The sequence below is a fragment of the Arachis hypogaea genome, chromosome 13 (assembly GCF_003086295.3).
Source record: "Arachis hypogaea cultivar Tifrunner chromosome 13, arahy.Tifrunner.gnm2.J5K5, whole genome shotgun sequence".
Classification (NCBI taxonomy): domain Eukaryota; kingdom Viridiplantae; phylum Streptophyta; class Magnoliopsida; order Fabales; family Fabaceae; genus Arachis; species Arachis hypogaea.
In genome coordinates, this window is record NC_092048.1 from 97,446,734 (window position 1) to 97,467,199 (window position 20,466).

A 20,466-nucleotide genomic window follows, 5' to 3' on the forward strand; every position below is an offset into this window, starting at 1 on the left:
ACAACCACAACGTGCTTGCTAGTGTGCCTAGGGGATGGCAAGGCAACGTGCATCTTGCTGGCATTGCGCCCAGCAAGCCTTTGGGCAACTCGAGTTTCAGCAGCATGACACCCCTCCCCCCTATAATAGGCTGCCGAGCCATTACCAAAGTGCCACGGGTAGACGTCCTTTTTCGTGAGGAGACATACTCAAGGAAAGTGCTCTAGAGGTCGAATTTTGACGCCGTTTTTTGCAACAACCTCTAGAAAAATAAGATCTTTCCATCCCCCAAATTTTGGGAATTACACCGTGCCGATTTTTTTTGCCGATTTTTTTACCGCCCGGAAAGCCGGAAATTCAAAAAAAATGAAAAACAAAGCAAACGTGCGATTTTTGACCTGGATTTTTTTGTGCAGCCTTCACATAATATTACCAAGGTTCCCTCAAAATTTCACGAAAGATGCACGAGCCAATTCTGAGATATGAAAATTTGGCTCCTCCGTTGCAACGCTCCGAGCCATCGTTGCAACGGCGGGTGCCTCCGTGGGGGCGGGGGAGCCCGGCGGCACACCACAACCACAACGTGCTTGCTAGTGTGCCTAGGGGATGGCAAGGCAACGTGCATCTTGCTGGCATTGCGCCCAGCAAGCCTTTGGGCAACTCGAGTTTCAGCAGCATGACACCCCTCCCCCCTATAATAGGCTGCCGAGCCATTACCAAAGTGCCACGGGTAGACGTCCTTTTCCGTGAGGAGACATACTCAAGGAAAGTGCTCTAGAGGTCGAATTTTGACGCCGTTTTATGCAACAACCTCTAGAAAAATAAGATCTTTCCATCCCCCAAATTTGGTGAATTTACACCGAGCCGATTTTTTTTGCCGATTTTTTTACCGCCTGGAAAGCCAGAAATTCAAAAAAAATGAAAAACGGAGCAAACGTGCGATTTTTGACCTGGATTTTTTTGTGCAGCCTCCGTTGCAACGAAACCAGCCAACGATGCACCTAACCCAGCATCCGTTGCAACGCACCCTGCCTCCGTTGCAACGCCCCCAGCCAACGTTGCACCGTCCCCAGCATCCGTTGCAACGCCCCCAGCCAACGTTGCAACGCGCCCTGCCTCCGTTGCCACGCTCCCAGCCAACGTTGCAACGCGCCCTGCCTCCGTTGCAACGCGCACGGCCAACGTTGCACCGACCCCAGCATCCGTTGCACTGCCCCCAGCCAACGTTGCAACGCGCCCAGCATCCGTTGCAACGCCCCCAGCATCCGTTGCAACGCCCCCAGCCAACGTTGCAACGCGCCCTGCCTCCGTTGCAACGTCACCAGCAACCGTGGCAACGCGACCTGCCTCCGTTGCGACGCCCCCGGCCAACGTTGCAAAGCGCCCTGCCTCCGTTGCAACGCTCCCAGCCAACGTTGCAACGCGCCCTGCCTCCGTTGCAACGTCACCAGCATCCGTTGCAACGTCACCAGCATCCGTTGCAACGCGCCCTGCCTCCGTTGCAACGTCACCAGCAACCGTGGCAACGCGACCTGCCTCCGTTGCAACGCCCCCAGCCAACGTTGCAACGCGCCCTGCCTCCGTTGCAACGTCACCAGCCAACGTTGCAACGCGCTCAGCATCCGTTGCAACGCCCCCAGCCAACGTTGCAACGTCACCAGCATCCGTTGCAACGCGACCTGCCTCCGCTGCAACGCCCCCAGCCAACGTTGCAACGCGCGCAGCATCCGTTGCAACGACCCCAGCATCCGTTGCAACGCGACCTGCCTCCGCTGCAACGCCCCCAGCTTCCGTTGCAACGATCCCAGCATCCGTTGCAAAGCGACCTGCCTCCGTTGCAACGTCACCGGCCAACGTTGCAATGCACCCTGCCTCCGTTGCAACGCCCCCAGCCAACGTTGCAACGCCCCCAGCCAACGTTGCGACGCGCCCTGCCTCCGTTGCAACGTCCCCAGCATCCGTTGCAACGCACCCAGCCAACGTTGCAACGTCACCAGCATCCGTTGCAACGCGACCTGCCTCCGCTGCAACGCCCCCAGCCAACTTTGCAACGCGCGCAGCATCCGTTGCAACGACCCCAGCATCCGTTGCAACGCGACCTGCCTCCGCTGCAACGCCCCCAGCTTCCGTTGCAACGTCACCAGCATCCGTTGCAACCTCACCAGCATCCGTTGCAGCGCGCACAGCGTCGAGTCCGTCCCCTGCAACTGACCAGTCACTATGCCTGGTCACCGTGATGGGGTACGCGTGTACTGGTACCCAATGGAGCGAGACAGCAGTGGCTTGTTTCCGTCCTCGCAGGGTGCCTGCTCACCCTTTCCCGGGCGCGTCTTTCTGCGGGGACCACGTTCCGGGCCTTGGGGTGGCCCGACCTTGCTGGGTGCCAGCTCTCCCTCGGGCAACGTCCTTCCCCGGTTGACCGCGTGCCGGGTCTTGCTGCCTAGGGGAGGACCAATCATCGCGCGTAGTGCTGGCATTGCGCCCAGCAATCCTTCGGCCAGGTCGAGTCTGGGCAACTGGAGACGCCTCCGTATAATAGGCTGCCGAGCCGTTATAGAAGTCAAGTCGGTTGAGGTCGGCTTTGCCGTTCGGAGATCCGTTTGCGTTCTACGGCCCATTCTTCCCCCGGGGGCCGGGGGGGCGGCTCGCCCTAAAGAGGAAAGGTCGTTTTTGACCGGGATTTTTTCGTGCAGCCTTTAAAAAGTATTCTTAACGCCCTGATGCGCATAAACTAGTTATGCTACGATTTAAGAAATTGCACGATCGGCAAAATTCCTTCCGGCAAGTGCACCGGTTATCGTCAAGTAAAAACTCACAATAGAGTGAGGTCGAATCCCACAAGGATTGGTTGAGTGAGCAATTCGGATTAGAAGTGTGTTCTAGTTGAGCGGAATCAAGATTGAGATGAGTATTGTGGAATGTAAAAGTGGCGGGAAAAGTAAATGACAAGAAATTGAAATGGCGGAATCTTAAATTGCATGAATTAAAGAGCAGAAACTAAATTGCTGAAATTAAAAGGGAATGGGGGTGATTGCATGAATTGAGTAGCAGAATGTAAAGAGAAAGTGGAAATCAGAATTGGGGAATTCATTGGGTTATAGGAGATATTGAGATCTCCAAATCAAAACATGTTTATCTCTTCCTCAACCAATGCGTTCATTGAATTTTGCTTGGCAATCTTATATGATTGGATCCCAATTCCTTGGCTCACCAATGCTCTCTAAAAACAAACAAATTCCCAATCCCTTGGTTTAAATGTTCATAAGAAGAGATGATGCTTGATCACTGATTATACCACACAATTTCATGAACCACAATTTGGTAGGATTACATGTCACAATATCCATCCAAACCCCAATCCAATCCACTGTGAGAAAGCTTCTCTAGCATGAATCCTCCATTCCTTTCCCAAGGCTCCGAAGGATTCCAAGTATGAGTAGTTTCTTTCCCAAGACAACTACTCAATGGAATTAGATCGAGAAGCTTTCTAACAAAATTCAAGAGAAAAGATTGAAGAAGAAGATAAACTATTATTGATTCATTGAATTACAATAGAGCTCCCTAACCCAATGAAAGGGGGTTTAGTGAATCATAGCTCTGAATTCAATTACAAAGAAAAGGGAAACTAGCTCAAAAGTGAAAGTAAAAGTCCCCTCTAACTTAACTTCTATCCTATTTATACACTTTCTATATTGAGCTTCAGTTGTGCTTCTTGGGCTTTGAGGCCTCTCCTTGCTTTCCTTTTGCCTTGGGTTTATGATCCATAATCTTGATGAGGTTGTTGATCCAAATCCTGTAACATTTATTGAGCCAACTTAGTGATAATCAAATAATGACACATGACTCAATAAATTGAGATTTCAAACTCATCAATCCTTCAGGCCCAATCCCATAAACCATGATATTCAATTGGGTTTCATACCAAAGTAAGTTTAAGTTAATCTTTGTGCTCAAAGACTAACTTAAATCACAATATTTTTGGCCCAGGAACCTTTTCCAAGAGTGGCGTTTAAGTTGTAGTTTAAGCTTAAACTGCAGCTTAAACGCCAGACACTTCCAGTGAGGCCTTTTGTAGAAGCACGTTTAAGCTTCAGTTTAAGGTTAAACTGAAGCTTAAACGTGGAAATGGAAGAAGGTAGCCCTGGAGAGTCATGTAGTCGAACACGTTTAAGCTTCAGTTTAAGGTTAAACTGAAGCTTAAACGTGGAGATAGGAAGGGCAGCCCTGGAGGTCGAACACGTTTAACCTCCAGTTTGAGGTCAAACTGGAGGTTAAACGTGGAAAAGGGTGGAGGCATACTGGAGGTCGAACACGTTTAACCTCCAGTTTGAGGTCAAACTGGAGGTTAAACGTGGAAGCTTAGAATGGTAGCCCTGGAGGTGTCGAACACGTTTAACCTCCAGTTTGAGGTCAAACTGGAGGTTAAACGTGGAAATGGAGAGAGCAACCCTGGAGTAGAAAAGCTGTCGAACACGTTTAAGCTCCAGTTTGAGGTCAAACTGGAGCTTAAACGTGGAATGGCTCCCTGGTACTCTTCCTGGTTCTGGCGTTTAACCTCCAGTTTGAGGTCAAACTGGAGGTTAAACGTGGAACTCCTCCCTGGGTGGCATACTCATTCTGGCGTTTAACCTCCAGTTTGAGGTCAAACTGGAGGTTAAACGTGGAATGCTTCTTTAGTGAGGCTTTTCATTCTGGCGTTTAACCTCCAGTTTGAGGTCAAACTGGAGGTTAAACTTCAATTCCAGCATTTCTTATCCTTCATGATTTTTGGCGTTTAAGCTCTAGTTTAGGCTTAAACTGGAACTTAAACTCCACATGTGATATTCAAGCTTCCTTTATTGATTTTGTTGCTTCCTTGCCTAGCCTCTTCTTCCCTGAAATCATCCAAACAATTGCATCAAAGTCTTGCAAAATTTCATGAGAAATCTTCCATTCATAGCATTTAAGTATTATAACTAAAACTCATGGAATATGCATCAAAATCATGTTGTTTGGATGGTTCATTGCTTTGTTCTTCATTTAACCATTTTTGGTTACTTTAAGCTCAAGAAAATGCATAAAACAACTAAAACTAACAGAAAAATGCTAGTGAAACTAGCCTATGATGCCTTGGCATCACAACACCAAACTTAATACTTGCTTGTCCCTAAGCAAGTCCTGAGTTATTTGAGAAGAAAGTATGAAACAGAAAGCAATTACATTGGCTATATTAGCAAGCATTTGAAGTTCATCAGAAGGGTTTTATGCAGAAAGTTGCAGCATCACTTTTTCATACTTATCAGGTAGGATTATCACTTTTTCATTGCATCCATCAAGCATTGCTATGGCCTCTTGTTATTCTTATGTCTTTGGCACTTTTCTCTTCTTTGTTTTTCTTTTCTTTTTCTTAGAGCTTCTTTGCTCCTTGTTTGCTTAGTGTCATGTGTTGCACAAGCCTTTGGCATTATCTTTTTCTTATCAGTGCACTACACATATCCACTTTAGGCATTTTAGTTTACATTTCTTCTTGAGACATTGGTGCCCAGCACCTCTTTGTGTGACTAAATGTTTTGTATTTAGGTTGCTCTTGATAATGGACTTTTGGTTGATAATCCCGGGTTAGTTAACCCAAGTTACCAAGTGTTGAAACACTCCTCAGAACCTATTCATCCAAGCATATCCTTAATACATAAACACCACAGGCATTTGTCTCAGAAGTTCAAACCATTGGTACCTAGCTTATTTTCTCAATTTTTTTGCTTTTTGGTTGCCTTTTTCCGTGGCTTTTTTTTTTTTCTTTTTCTTTCTTTTTCATGGCCAAAGACATTTATTCATCAAGATCCATAGACAATTTTCACTTTCTACATAAAAATGATAATTCTACACTCTAATTTTAGTGATCTGACTAAACAATCAAGCATGCATACCACCACTTAATTCTACTTGATTTGTCACTAATTTAGCCAAGTTACTTTTGTTCAAACTTTTCTTTTATTTTTTTGGAAACAGAACAAGCATGGCACGCACTTGTTTAATCAGGTGAAGTTATATCCAAACATCTAGGCATTCACTTTATTCAAAGCAATTAACAAACACACATACTAAAAAAAACTACACATTCCAGAAAGATTCAACATTTACAGTTTAAACCAGAACACGCATGCTTTTGTTTGCCCTTTTTAAAGAATTATCAAGGAACAATACCACCTTGTGAAATTCCTCGTTTTCTCTTTGTTGTCAGGAAACAATTTGATTTCTCCTTCTTCTTCCTAAATGTTGCTTCATGCTTTAAGGTTCTTGTTTCCTTTCCTGCAAAGAGTAATGAAGTTGCTTGCTTCTCAAGCACTTGAGTGGTTAGCTCAACTATGTGTGGGTAAGTATCGGATTCTTAGGTTGGTGTGTGAACACCAAACTTAATCTCCCACTTGCTTCTCTGTTCTTTTGAATCCTTGAGTTATCTTGGAATGATGTTGCTACTAAGGGTTTTAAGCATTTCTGTGACTGCTTAGAATAGTTGTTCCTTTCATATAATTCAAAGGTTGTTGTGTTCAGTTGATCTTTATGGTGGAACACCAAACTTAGAGTCACACATTCCCTCTTGAATTATTGATCCATGAATTCATTGTTTGGTGTGAAACACCAAACTTAATTCTTTGCAATGCACAGAAACTACTTCACCCTTTTTATTAAAACAAATAAAGAAACAGCAACAAGGTATTACCTCAGGTTGGGTTGCCTCCCAACAAGCGCTTCTTTAACGTCATTAGCTTGACGGTCAGCTTCCTCAGTTGAGGTGATATTTAACTTTGTCCTTCTCCTCCACATCTCCCAAGTAATGTTTGAGTCTTTGACCGTTAACAATGAAGGTTCGTTGTGACTTTTCTTCCATGATTTCTACTTGTCCATAATTGGAGACCTTGGTGACAAGGAATGGTCCAGACCACCTTGATTTTAGCTTCCCTGGAAATAGCTTCAGCCTAGAATTGTATAGCAATACTTTTTGCCCTTCTTCAAATTTCCTTGGGGCTATGTTGCTGTCATGCTTCTTCTTTGCTCTTTCTTTGTAAATTTTGGCATTCTCATAAGCTTCCGCTCTGAATTCTTCCAACTCTTGAATTTGCAACATCCTTCTTTCTCCAGCGGCTTTGTTGTCCAAGTTCAGAAGTTTCAAGGCCCAGTATGCCTTGTGCTCCAACTCCAGTGGCAGATGGCAAGCTTTTCCATATACTAGTTGGTAAGGAGACATTCCAATTGGTGTTTTGAAAGCTGTCCTGTATGCCCAAAGAGCATCATCTAGCTTAATCGACCAGTCCTTTCTTGAAGTTCCCACAGTTTTTTCCAGGATTCTTTTGAGTTCTCTGTTAGATATTTCGGCTTGCCCACTTGTCTGTGGATGATATGGTGTGGCTACCCTGTGTTTGACTCCATATTTTAAGAGCAATGCCTCTAATGGTTTGTTGCAAAAGTGGCTTCCTCCATCACTGATGATTGCTCTTGGAACCCCAAAACGGCAAAAAATGTGTTTTCTGAGGAAGTTCATGACTACCTTATTATCATTGGTTGGAGTTGCTATTGCTTCAACCCATTTAGAGACATAGTCTACTGCCACAAGAATGTAATTATTTGAGTATGAGGAAGGAAAGGGTCCCATGAAATCTATCCCCCATACATCAAACAATTCAAGTTCCAGAATGAATTGTTGTGGCATTTCATTTCTTCTTGGCAGGTTCCCAGCTTTCTGGCATTCATGGCAGTGCTTCACTAATTCTTTTGCATCTTTGAAGATAGTAGGCCAATAAAAACCACACTGCAACACCTTAGCTGCTGTTCTTTCTCCTGCAAAGTGCCCTCCATAAGTGGAGCCATGGCAGTCCCATAAAACTTCCCTTCCTTCTTCCTCGGATATGCATCTTCTGAGTATGCCATCGGAACATTTTTTGAACAAGTATGGTTCGTCCCAGATGAAGTATTTGGCATCATTTACCAATTTCTTCCTTTGATGTTTGTTAAATTCCAAAGGTAAACTCCCAGTGGCCTTGAAGTTTGCTATGTCTGCAAACCAGGGTGCTTTGTGAATTATCATGAGTTGTTCATCAGGAAAGCACTCATTTACATGTGTGCTTTGTGTGCTTCCTTCTTCACATGGTATCCTTGATAAATGATCTGCCACCTTGTTCTCTACACCCTTCTTGTCTTTGATTTCAATGTCAAATTCCTGCAACAAAAGAACCCATCTAATAAGTCTCGGTTTAGATTCTTGTTTAGCAAGTAAATATTTTAAAGCTGAATGATCAGTGAAGACAATGACTTTAGATCCAATGAGATAAGATCTAAATTTTTCAAATGCAAAGACTATTGCCAAGAGTTCTTTTTCAGTGGTTGTGTAATTCCTTTGGTTAGCATTCAAGACTTTACTGGCATAATAAATCACATGTACCAAATTGTCTTTCCTTTGTCCTAACACTGCCCCAATAGCAAGGTCTGATGCATCACACATCAGTTCAAAAGGTAAGTTCCAATCAGGTGGGGCAATGATAGGTGCAGAGGAAAGTTTTTGCTTCAAAAGTTCATAGGCTAGCATGCAATTTTTATCAAATACAAAGGGTGTATCAGAGACAAGCAAGTTACTCAAAGGTTTGGCTATTTTAGAAAAGTCTCTAATAAACCTTCTGTAAAAACCAGCGTGTCCCAAAAAGCTCCTAACTGCCTTGACATTACTTGGTGGAGGTAGTTTTTCAATGATTTCCACCTTAGCTCTGTCCACCTCCATGCCTCTATTAGAGATTTTGTGGCCAAGGACTATTCCTTCTGTGACCATGAAATGACACTTTTCCCAGTTTAATACTAGGTTAGTCTCTTGGCACCTCTTAAGCACCAAGGCAAGGTGGTGTAGGCAGCTGGGAAAAGAATCCCCAAACACAGAAAAATCGTCCATGAAGACCTCAATAAATTTTTCAATCATGTCCGAAAAGATGGACAGCATGCATCTTTGGAAAGTGGCAGGTGCATTGCACAATCCAAAGGGCATGCGTCTATAAGCAAAAACTCCATATGGACAAACAAATGATGTTTTCTCTTGATCACTAGGATCAACTACTATTTGGTTGTAGCCTGAATATCCATCCAAGAAGCAATAGTAAGCATGTCCGGCAAGCCTTTCAAGCATCTGATCCATGAATGGGAGTGGGAAATGATCTTTTCTGGTGGCTTCATTGAGCTTCCTGTAGTCTATGCACATCCTCCACCCAGTAACGGTTCTTGTGGGTATGAGTTCGTTCTTCTCATTTGGCACCACAGTTATGCCACCTTTCTTGGGAACTACATGGATGGGACTAACCCATGGGCTATCAGAAATGGGGTAGATTACCCCTGCCTGCCATAACTTCCTGACTTCCTTTTGTACCACTTCTTTCATGACGGGATTCAATCTTCTCTGAGCTTGAATGGAGGGTCTAGCATCCTCTTCTAACAAGATTTTATGCATGCATATGGATGAACTTATCCCCTTCAAATCAGCTAGGGTCCATCCAATGGCATCTTGATGAGTTTGCAGCACCTTGATCAATTCTTCTTCCTGTTCTTGGCTTAAGGCCGAGCTAATGATAACAGGGTGACTCTCATCACTACCCAAGTATGCATACTTGAGATTAGGGGGCAATGCTTTGAGCTCAGGTTTTGGTGCTTCCTTTTCTTCTTTCACTTTCTCTGGCCTGCTTAGCATGGTTGTGTCAGCACCCTTGATATCACTAACTTCAATATCCTTGGTGAACTCCTCCTCTGCCACTTCCTTTATTGTTTCCTCAAAAGTTTCTTGTACTGCAATGTCCACTACATCAACCCTCATGCATTCCCTTAGTGATTCTGATGGATAGCTCATTGCCTTGAATACATTAAACACCAATTTCTCATCATGTAGTCTAAGAGTGAGTTCACCCTTTTGTACATCTATGATGGCTCCAGCAGTAGCTAGGAAGGGTCTTCCCAGAATTATTAAAGCTTTGGCTTCTTCCTCCATATCTAACACCACAAAATCAGCAGGAAATATAAATTCTCCCACTTTCACCAACAAATCCTCAACTATCCCATGAGGGAATTTAAAAGTTCGATCTGCCAATTGGAGGGCCATTCTTGTTGGTTTGGCTTCCTCAATCTTCATTCTTCTCATCATTGTTAGCGACATCAAATTGATGCTGGCCCCTAAGTCACACAAGGCCTTCTCCACCATGACTTCCCTATGATGCAGGGGATTTGGAAACTGCCTGGGTCCTTCAATTTCTGAGGCAATTTGTGCTGAATGATGGCACTGCATTCTTCAGTTAACAACACAGTTTCCTCATTTCTCCAGCTTCTCTTCTTGGTCATTAATTCTTTTAAGAATTTTGCATAGAGTGGCATTTGCTCTATTGCCTCAGCAAAGGGAATGTTGATTTGAAGCTTCTTGAAAATCTCCAAGAACCTGGAGAATTGGCCATCCTTTTCACTTTTCATCAAACGTTGAGGATAAGGTGCTTTTGGTGTGTAAGGCTTCAGGACCTCTTTTTCTTTTTCTTTTGTTGCAAACGGTGTAAAAGATTGTCCTTGTTCTTTGTCTTTCACATTTTCCTTTGCTTCATCCTCTGTGGTTTCCCTTGAGATCTCCTTTAGATTCTTTCCACTTCTGAGGGTTATGGCCTTACATTCTTCCCTTGCTATAGCCTTGGCAGTATGAGAACCGCTTGTCCCAGGGGCTTGCTTAGTCAAATACAAAATTTGATTTTCTAGCTTCTGGATGGCAGTTCCTTGGTTTTGCAAGTTAGAATTTACTTCTTCCTTAAAAGCTTTCAATTCAATTATGTCTTGGCTCATGGTTGCAAGCATTCCTTCTATCCGGTTTAATTGATCTTGAAATTGTTGGTTCGGATTAGGTTGGGTATGTTGATTATTTTGGCCATGATATGATGATTGGGGGTAAGTGTTTTGTGTGGCTTGGTATGATCTTTGGTTGGAGTTTTGGTATGTGGAATTGTTTTGTTGGTTGTGGTTGTAAGGTTTGTGGTTTTGTGGTTGGGTTTGTTGGTTTCCCCACCCAAAGTTTGGGTGATTTCTCCAGCCTGGGTTGTAAGTGTTGGATTGTGGATCATATGATTGCCTTTGTTGGTTTCCCACATAGTTAGCCTCATCCCAATCACCTCCTTCAATGCCTACTTCCTCTTGATCTTGTGTGTGTATTGCAGCCACTTGCTTTGTTTCTAATTGCCTGGTAAGCTCTGCTAGTTGCTTGGCAAACACCTTGTTTTGGGCTAGAATTGTATCAACATGGTTCAGCTCCATGACTCCCTTAGTGTTGTGCCTTTCTGATGCATAGTAGTACTCATTCTCAGCCACTGTCTCGATCACTTCAATGGCTTCTTCCACAGTCTTTTTCCTGTTCAATGAACCTCCTGATGAATGGTCTACAGCCTTCCTTGATTCATAAGAGAGCCCATCATAGAAGATGTGCAGTTGCACCCAATCATGGAACATGTTTGGTGGGCATTTCCTTGTCAAGTCCTTGAATCTCTCCCATGCCTCGTAGAGAGTTTCACCATCTTGTTGTCTAAAAGTCTGAACCTCAGATCGAAGCCTATTGACCTTTTGTGGAGGGTAGAAACGTGCCAGAAACTTGCTTTCCACCTCATCCCATGTTGTTAGACTCCCCCTTGGGAATGATTCTAGCCACTTAGCTGCTTTGTCCCTAAGTGAAAATGGGAACAAAAGCAGTTTATAGGCATCTTCCTGGACTCCATTGGACTTCACAGTGTCACAAATTCTCAGGAATTTTGTGAGATGTTGGTTTGGGTCTTCATTAGCACTTCCTCCAAAGGAACAATGATTCTCCACTAGTGATATTAGCTGAGGCTTGAGCTCAAAATTGTTGGCTTGAATGGGTGGTTTCTGGATGCTACTACCACAATTCCCAGAGGTTGGGTTTATGTATGAACTAAGAACCCTCCTCTCAGGGATGCATCGTTTCCATCAGCTCTCTCATGGTTGTGAACTTCTCTATCCATGTTGAGATCTAAAACTTCCTCAAAATTGTCCTCAGATTCTCCTTCAGATTCCTCTTCTCCCACTACTCTCTTCCCTCTTGCTTCCCTTCTAAGTCTATGAAGGGTCCTCTCTGGTTCGGTATATGGAGGAGTTGATGTCTCTCCTCTCCTACCTGTCATACAAGAACACAGCTCAAACACAAACAAGTGAAATACTCTTGGTTAATGGAAGAGTATGGTTAGCTCAATTGAGGAATTAATTCAAACAGTTAGTGAGTCAGTGAGTTAGTTGCATGAATTTAAAGGCATAAAGAAGGAAAGCATGTAACCAAGTGCAGAAATTAAAATTCAACAAGTATCTTGGACAGAATTAACAAAGCAAGAGAAAATTGCTCAATCTAGTTAGCTTCCAATTTGAGAATTGTCAATCGAAAACCAATCCCCGGCAACGGCGCCATAAACTTGATGCGCATAAACTAGTTATGCTACGATTTAGGAAATTGCACGATCGGCAAAATTCCTTCCGGCAAGTGCACCGGTTATCGTCAAGTAAAAACTCACAATAGAGTGAGGTCGAATCCCACAAGGATTGGTTGAGTGAGCAATTCGGATTAGAAGTGTGTTCTAGTTGAGCGGAATCAAGATTGAGATGAGTATTGCGGAATGTAAAAGTGGCGGGAAAAGTAAATGACAAGAAATTGAAATGGCGGAATCTTAAATTGCATGAATTAAAGAGCAGAAACTAAATTGCTGAAATTAAAAGGGAATGGGGGTGATGACAAGTCATCTTAGCCTATTTTAACTAGCCTTTTTCTTTTGTTTTCAATTGAATTATGCACTTTCTTGAGCCATAAGCAAGCCAATTGGGTAGATTTCATGTTTCCTTTGATTTAATCAACCATGTATGAATTCATGCTATTTCATGAGGTTTTATGCTATATTTGTTGCATATTATGAAAGAATGAATATCTCATGATTTTGAGCATAGCTTTGATGAGTTTGGTTGATTAATGATAGGTGAAGAAAGCTTGGAGAAAGTTGAAGCAAAGAGGAATGGCTAGAAGTGAAGAGAGGACAATGGAATAAGTGAAATTGAACCGGGAGGCATGAAGTTAGCCCCAACGTTAGCCCCTAACTTGGAGGCTAACGTTAGGCATGAAGATTACTCCCTGGGCTCCCACGTTTGAGCCAACGTTAGACCCCTAACTTGGGGCTAATGTTGGCACATGAACATTCAAGGAAGAGGCAAAAGTTAGCCCCAACGTTAGCCCCTAACTTGGAGGCTAACGTTGGAACTTGAGAGTTTCTCCCTGGCACCAACGTTTGCGCCAACGTTAGCCCCTAACTTGGAGGCTAACGTTGGCACATAAATTACAAAGGGGAAGGGCCAACGTTTGCGCCAACGTTAGCCCCTAACTTGGAGGCTAACGTTGGCGCCACACACCACAAGGCATACAAGGGTATACTTCCAACAAGAATAACTTGAGCTACAGAGCTCCAAATGAGGTGATTCAAGAAGCATTGGAAAGTAGGAATCAAGAGCTTTCCAAGCATATATGGCACTGCATGGTGGACACTAAAATTGAGGGAGAAACTGCCCGCAATGTGCATAAATGAACATGGTGGCAACATGCAGTGAGGCCACTTGACCTCTGCACCTTTGATGGAGTATAACTCGAGCTGTAGAGCTCCAATTGATGTACTCCAACGGCATTGGAAAGTAGACATCCAGGGCTTTCCAACAATGTATAATAGTATGGGGTGGACAATACGTTTGAGCCTCCAGAACTGGCATTTTCGCCAACGTTTGAGGCTAACGTTACCTCAAACGCTGCACACCAAAGCCAGCGACCATGCCCTCTTCAAATGATCATAACTTGAGTTGTAGATGTCCAATTGAAGTGATTCCAAGTGGGTTAGAAGCTGACATTCAGAGCTTTCAACCATATATGATAGTCTATATTGGCATAAATTGGCAACATGAAAGAGGACAAAGTTGGCGCATAAATGTGCATAAGGAGGCCAACGTTAGGTCAAAGTTAGACCCTAACTTTGGCTCAAACTTTGGTCCAACTTTGGCTAACCTCAAACCCGGTTCAATTGGTTCACTTTGGTTCTTCTTCAAACTTCAAGAGCAATCAACCAAGGCCTCTTTCAACCCAATTCCATCAAGAGCAAAGGCCAATTGACACCACTCAGAGGCACAAGAGATAGTTAGAATAGAAATTTCATTTTAATTGTAATTTGTTTGAATTCATTTTCATTTTGTAAAATGCTATAAATAGGCATCGTTTCATATTGTAGGAGGCTGGCTCCACTAGGAGCATTAGGATTCGAGAACTCTCTCTTTAATTTTCTTTTCTTTATTTTGAATCTTGGGTTGAGAATTGAAGAAATTCTGTTCAATCTCACCTTGAGAATTTCTGTTTACTTTCTCTGCACAATTGAATTCCATTCCTGTTTACTACTTCACCTTCTCTTGGCTTCTGCATTTACTTTTCTTTAATTCTCTGCATTGTTCTGTTAGATCTAGGAAGGCATTGAGATCTAGACTTGATTATCTAGTCTCTTGGGTCCTGAGATCTTAATTCCAATTTTACATTCTCTGTTTATGCTTTCATGTTTATTACATTCTGTTTGGTTCCGAATCAATCAATCCATCTTTTACTTCTCTGCTTATTGCATTTAACTTTTCTTGTTTAATTCTGCAAATCCAATTCCCAATTCCTTTACATTTAATGCATTTATATTTCTTGTCATTTAAGATTCTTGCAAGTTTATTTCTTGCTCTTAAGTTACTTCCAATTTACATCTGCAACTTTAAATTCATTGTCATTACTTTCTGTTGGCTACAATTTCACACAATTCACATCAATGTTAGCTTGACTAAACTAATCACCACTAAAATTGCTTGATCCATCAATCCTGTGGATCGACCTCACTCCTGAGTTATTATTACTTGATGCGACCGGTGCACTTGCCGTTAGATTTGTGGTGTTTTGGAAGATTCGTTCTCATCAAATATCTATCAAGTTTTGGCCGTTGCCATGATAGATCAACAATGATTATGTGGTGAAAGTCTAGATCAAGCATTTCTTTATTTTTGTTTCTGTTTAAGTGAAACCAAGGTGTTTGAGTATTGCCTCACTAAGAAATTCATCTCTGATATGATATTTCAATTTCCTTGGTGTGTGTTTTACAAAATCAAATGGAGTTCAACTCATCTTATGATCAAACAAATTTTATGGGATATCACCCACCATCACCAATCTCTAATGGTGGTTGGGAATATCACCAACAAATTACAAATCCTGAGCACTCCAATTCATGGAGATTGGCTTCAGAGACACAAGATGAGCAAGAGAATCATATGGGATACCAACCACCACCACAAAATGATTCATATCATTATCCTCATGGAAGATGGAAGCATCGCCAAAGAATGGAAAAGCATCCACCCTCACGTCCCAGTTTCTCATTTGAAAGTTCTTCATCACTTGATTATGCCTAACACAAAGTTTCCTCCAAAGTCCATACCAGTCATCCCATCAATCACACAACTCATTCCACACCCCTCAACACAACTTACCATAACACATTCACGTCACCAAAATTACTCTCAACCTTCATCCCTTGGATTAACAGATGAGGAATACCTTGAAGCATTGAAATACAGAAAAAACTAGTGGAAATACACACGAAATCCCCATCTTGGAAAGAATTCGTATTCAAGAAGATGAATGAGTCCTCAGAGCAAACAAGAGGAAACTTAGAACCATCAACCAGTGAGGATGAAGACAAATGTGTGGGTGAGGAAGTGGAAAAGCAAGATAAGGAGGCCACTGCATCAAGTGAACTTTCAATGAAGAATGAGGTGGTTGAACCTGAAACTGCACTTGAGATGACAAGAGAACATGAAGACTCACAACTCTCACAAACCTCCCTGGACCAAAATGCCTCAACATTTGAATCCATGATTGAAAAGTATGACAGGAGATGAAGAAATGTTGGGAAGATCGACAAACCTCCCCCATGATAGAGCGATTGAAACAAATGTTGGGTGTAAAAGAGGAAGTGGAGGAGCAAGAAAGTGAAGAAGTCATTCCAAACTCAAGTGAGGCAGAGAAGTACATAAAGGAGGAGTTCATGGAACCACCAATACAAAAGGCTCTGGATGAATACAAAACTCCAAAAATCACACAACTACCAAAACATGAATTCAAAGAAGTGAAGGCAATTAACAAAAGCACCAAGAAGAGGATTGTGACCAAACTACCAAGGACAACATTCAAGAGGAGGTCAACCACAAGCAATCCAACCCCTGGACCAATAGCAAGCAAGCTCAATCAACCATGTACAAAAGAAAGCTTGCTGAGGAGAGACCAAGACAGGGGGTAATAGCTGAATCTTCTCCTCCTTTGACGTCATTTCTCTTAACAAATTGGAAGAAGAGGAAGAAAGTAAAGAACAGGTAGACAGTAGGTACATTTCTTTTCCTTGCTTTGTTTAAATTTCAAATAAATTGACATATGGTTGCATTCTAAGTTTGGTGTTGCTATGCAACAAAATTTGGTTCCAATTCTTACAAGATACTTGCATTAATTCCAAGTGAAAGTGTCACACTAAGTTTGGTGTGCCACTTATCTTTTATGCAAAGTATTATGCTCACCTTCTTAAGCTTGCAATCACAATGTCTCTGTCTCTTGTGCCTTGATTATTATCTTTAATTTTGCTTGCTTGAAACACATGTACTACTAACATTCCTTGTGAAAGACATTCATGATCCATCTTAGCCCCATAGCACGGTTCTAATAGTTGCTTGAGGATGAGCAAGCATTCTGAGTTTGGTATGGGAAGGAGGAGAATGGGAGGAAAATGACAACAATAGAGAAGATGAACTACAAGGTTGTAAAGTTCTTTTCCTCTCATTTGTTTCAAGCACTATGAACTGCATGATTGTCTTTACCTTCTCTGTATGCATGTGTGTATGAAAAGGCATAGTTTGATTTCTAAATTGCAACATGGTGCTATGTCATTATGATTTCCAACTTGAGTTTTGTGAATTCAAAAGCAACAAAAGTATCATGATCATAAACAAACAAGGCATTAAAGAAGATTTTAGCATGTGCATAAAAGTATTGGTAAGCTAGTATGTTTGATTGTTGCTTAATTGCATTGATTTTATTTAATTGAAGTTTTCATCTAGGACATTTTGTGAAATCTTTTAAAATCATGAAAACCTTGAAGAAGCAAATGCAAAATAAAGCAAGAAAAGAAAAAGGGAAAAATGAGAAAGCTGAAGGCTCTGAGTACCAATGGCAATTTATTTGTAAGTACTTGTGGTGTTTATGTATCAAGCCAAATGCTTGAAAACAAAACACTTAGAAGTCAAGGTAGGCTCAAAGTGCAAAAGCACTCCCTCAAGCTCAAGGCTCTGAGCATCAATGATTAGAGAGTAAGAAAAGAAAAGAAAAATGAGCTTAATGAAGTCCTCTAATCAAATGCTTGTGGTGCTTATGTATCAAGTGGTAATACTTGAAAACAAAGCATTTAGAAGTCGTAGCTTTGTTATCAACTCATGGGGCAAAGCACCCAAAAGGAGAAGCTAATAAAAAATCAAAAGCTTGTTTCAAGGAAGAAATATAAGAAAGATTTCATAAATTGAGCTAGATGGAAGCATCAATCATTTACATTTCTTTTGTGATTGTAGCATGCTTAGAAAACTAGCTTACCATGAACATTGAGTTGCTATTCTTCTTACCTTGGATTGTCAATCTTTATTGCATGATTCTTTTCTTGCTTGGGGACAAGCAAGCTTTAAGTTTGGTGTTGTGATGACAAGTCATCTTAGCCTATTTTAACTAGCCTTTTTCTTTTGTTTTCAATTGAATTATGCACTTTCTTGAGCCATAAGCAAGCCAATTGGGCAGATTTTCATGTTTCCTTTGATTTAATCAACCATGTATTAATTCATGCTATTTCATGAGGTTTTGTGCTATATTTGTTGCATATTATGAAAGAATGAATATCTCATGATTTTGAGCATAGCTTTGATAAGTTTGGTTGATTAATGATAGGTGAAGAAAGCTTGGAGAAAGGTTGAAGCAAAGAGGAATGGCTAGGAGTGAAGAGAGGACAATGGAAAAGTGAAATTGAACCAGGAAGCATGAAGTTAGCCCCAACGTTAGCCCCCTAACTTGGAGGCTAACGTTGGCACATGTATATTCAAGGAAGAGGAGCAAAAGTTAGCCCCAACGTTAGCCCCCTAACTTGGAGGCTAACGTTGGAACTTGAGAAGATCTCCCCTGGGCACCAACGTTTGCGCCAACGTTAGCCCCCTAACTTGGAGGCTAACGTTGGCACATGAATTACAAAGGGAGAAGGGCCAACGTTTGCGCCAACGTTAGCCCCCTAACTTGGAGGCTAACGTTGGCGCCACACACCACAACAGCTTGAAGGGGTATACTTCCAACAAGAATAACTTGAGCTACAGAGCTCCAAATGAGGTGATTCAAGAAGCATTGGAAAGTAGGAATCAAGAGCTTTCCAAGCATATATGGCACTGCATGGTGGACACTAAAATTGAGGGAGAAAACTGCCCGCAATAAGCATAAATGAACATGGTGGCAACCTGCAGTGAGGCCACTTGACCTCTGCACCTTCGATGGAGTATAACTCGAGCTGTAGAGCTCCAATTGATGTGCTCCCAACGGCATTGGAAAGTAGACATCCAGGGCTTTCCAACAATGTATAATAGTATGGGGTGGACAATACATTTGAGCCTCCAGAACTGGCATTTTCGCCAACGTTTGAGGCTAACGTTACCTCAACGCTGCACACCAAAGCCAGCGACCATGCCCTCTTCAAATGATCATAACTTGAGTTGTAGATGTCCACTGAAGTGATTCCAAGTGGGTTAGAAAGCTGACATTCAGAGCTTTCCAACCATATATGATAGTCTATATTGGGCATAAAATTGGCAACATGACAAGAGGACAAAGTTGGCGCCATAAATGTGCATAAGGGGTGCCAACGTTAGGGTCAAAGTTAGACCCCTAACGTTGGCACCAACGTCCATACCAGAAGGATTTGGCTTGCTGCTATGAAAAGTTGGGGCCAAAGTTAGACCCCTAACTTTGGCTCAAACTTTAGGTCCAACTTTGGCTAACCTCAAACCCGGTTCAATTGGTTCACTTTGGTTCTTCTTCAAACTCCAAGAGCAATCAACCAAGGCCTTTATCAACCCAATTCCATCAAGAGCAAGGGCCCAAATGATCATCACTCAAAGGCACAAGAAATAGATAAAATAGGAATTTCATTTAATTGTAATTTGTTTTTAATTTCATTTCCATTTTGTAAAGCCTATATAAGGCATCATTTTCATAGTTGTGGAGAGGCTGGCTCCAGAAGGGAGCACGAGGATTCAAGAGCTCTCTTTAAATTTTCTTTTCTTTGTTTTTGAATCTTGGGTTGAGAATTGAAGAAATTCTGTTTCAATCTCACCTTGAGAATTCTCTCTATTTACTTGTCAGCATAATTTCAGTGAATTGTGATTTGAATCAAACTCTCTTTACTGCTTTCTTCTCTATTTTCTTCTGCAATTATTCTCTGTTGGATCAAGGAAGAAATTGAGATCTAGACTTGTCTCTAGTCTCATCCCCCTGAGATCTTCAACTCTCATTAGATTTGCAATTGAGCAGTTCTCTTGTTTGATTTTAAGTGATTTTCCAAATTGTTAACCTGCTGTCTTTTGCTTCTCTGTTTGATTTCATTTACACTTCCGTGTTTGTTTCATGAATCCATACCTAATTCCTTTATTCTTCTTGCATTTAACTTTCAATTACTTATCTACTGTTTCTTTTAATTTCCAACACCCACTCCCTTTAATTTATGCAATTTAATTTCTTGCATTTAAGATTCTTGCAATTTACATTTCTTGCTCTTTAAGTTTCAATGCAATTTACTTTCTGCACTTTAATTTCCTTGTCATTTACATTCTGTTGGCTTCAATTGTCACTCAAATCACTCAATGTTAGCTTGACTAAACTAATCACCCACTAAAGTTGCTTGATCCATCAATCCCTGTTGGATCGACCTCACTCCCGTGAGTTTTTATTACTTGATGCGACCCGGTGCACTTGCCGGTTAGATTTGTGGTGTTTTGGAAGAAGATTCGTTTTCCTCCAAAATATCTCATCAGTACGCGTCGGTGATGGTTTATGATTTTTTAATGAAAACGTGACCAACAAATTCTCAAGGGTTGTGGGGCCCAATCCCAACCAACTTTGAAGCCAAAGATGCTATTTAAAGCCAAGGATTGAAGAGCAAGGGGGATTCCAATCATTCACACTCATTAGGATTAGTTTAGAGTTAGTTTCTAGAGAGAGAAGCTCTCTCTTCTCTCTAGAATTAGAATTAGGATTAGGTTTAGTTCTTAGATCTAGATTTTAATCTTTGCTTTCTTCTACTTCTACTTTTCAATTCTTTGTTGCTACATTCA

At 41.9% G+C, this 20,466-nt stretch overlaps 1 non-coding gene across 1 annotated transcript; it reads left to right on the forward strand.

Annotated features, from left to right (window-relative positions):
• The first annotated feature begins 11,458 nt into the window (after nt 1-11,458).
• Nucleotides 11,459-11,562, forward strand: LOC112739723 (small nucleolar RNA R71). The gene has a single exon (XR_003170659.1). It is a non-coding gene; the product is annotated as a small nucleolar RNA R71 (small nucleolar RNA).
• The last annotated feature ends 8,904 nt before the right edge of the window (nt 11,563-20,466 follow it).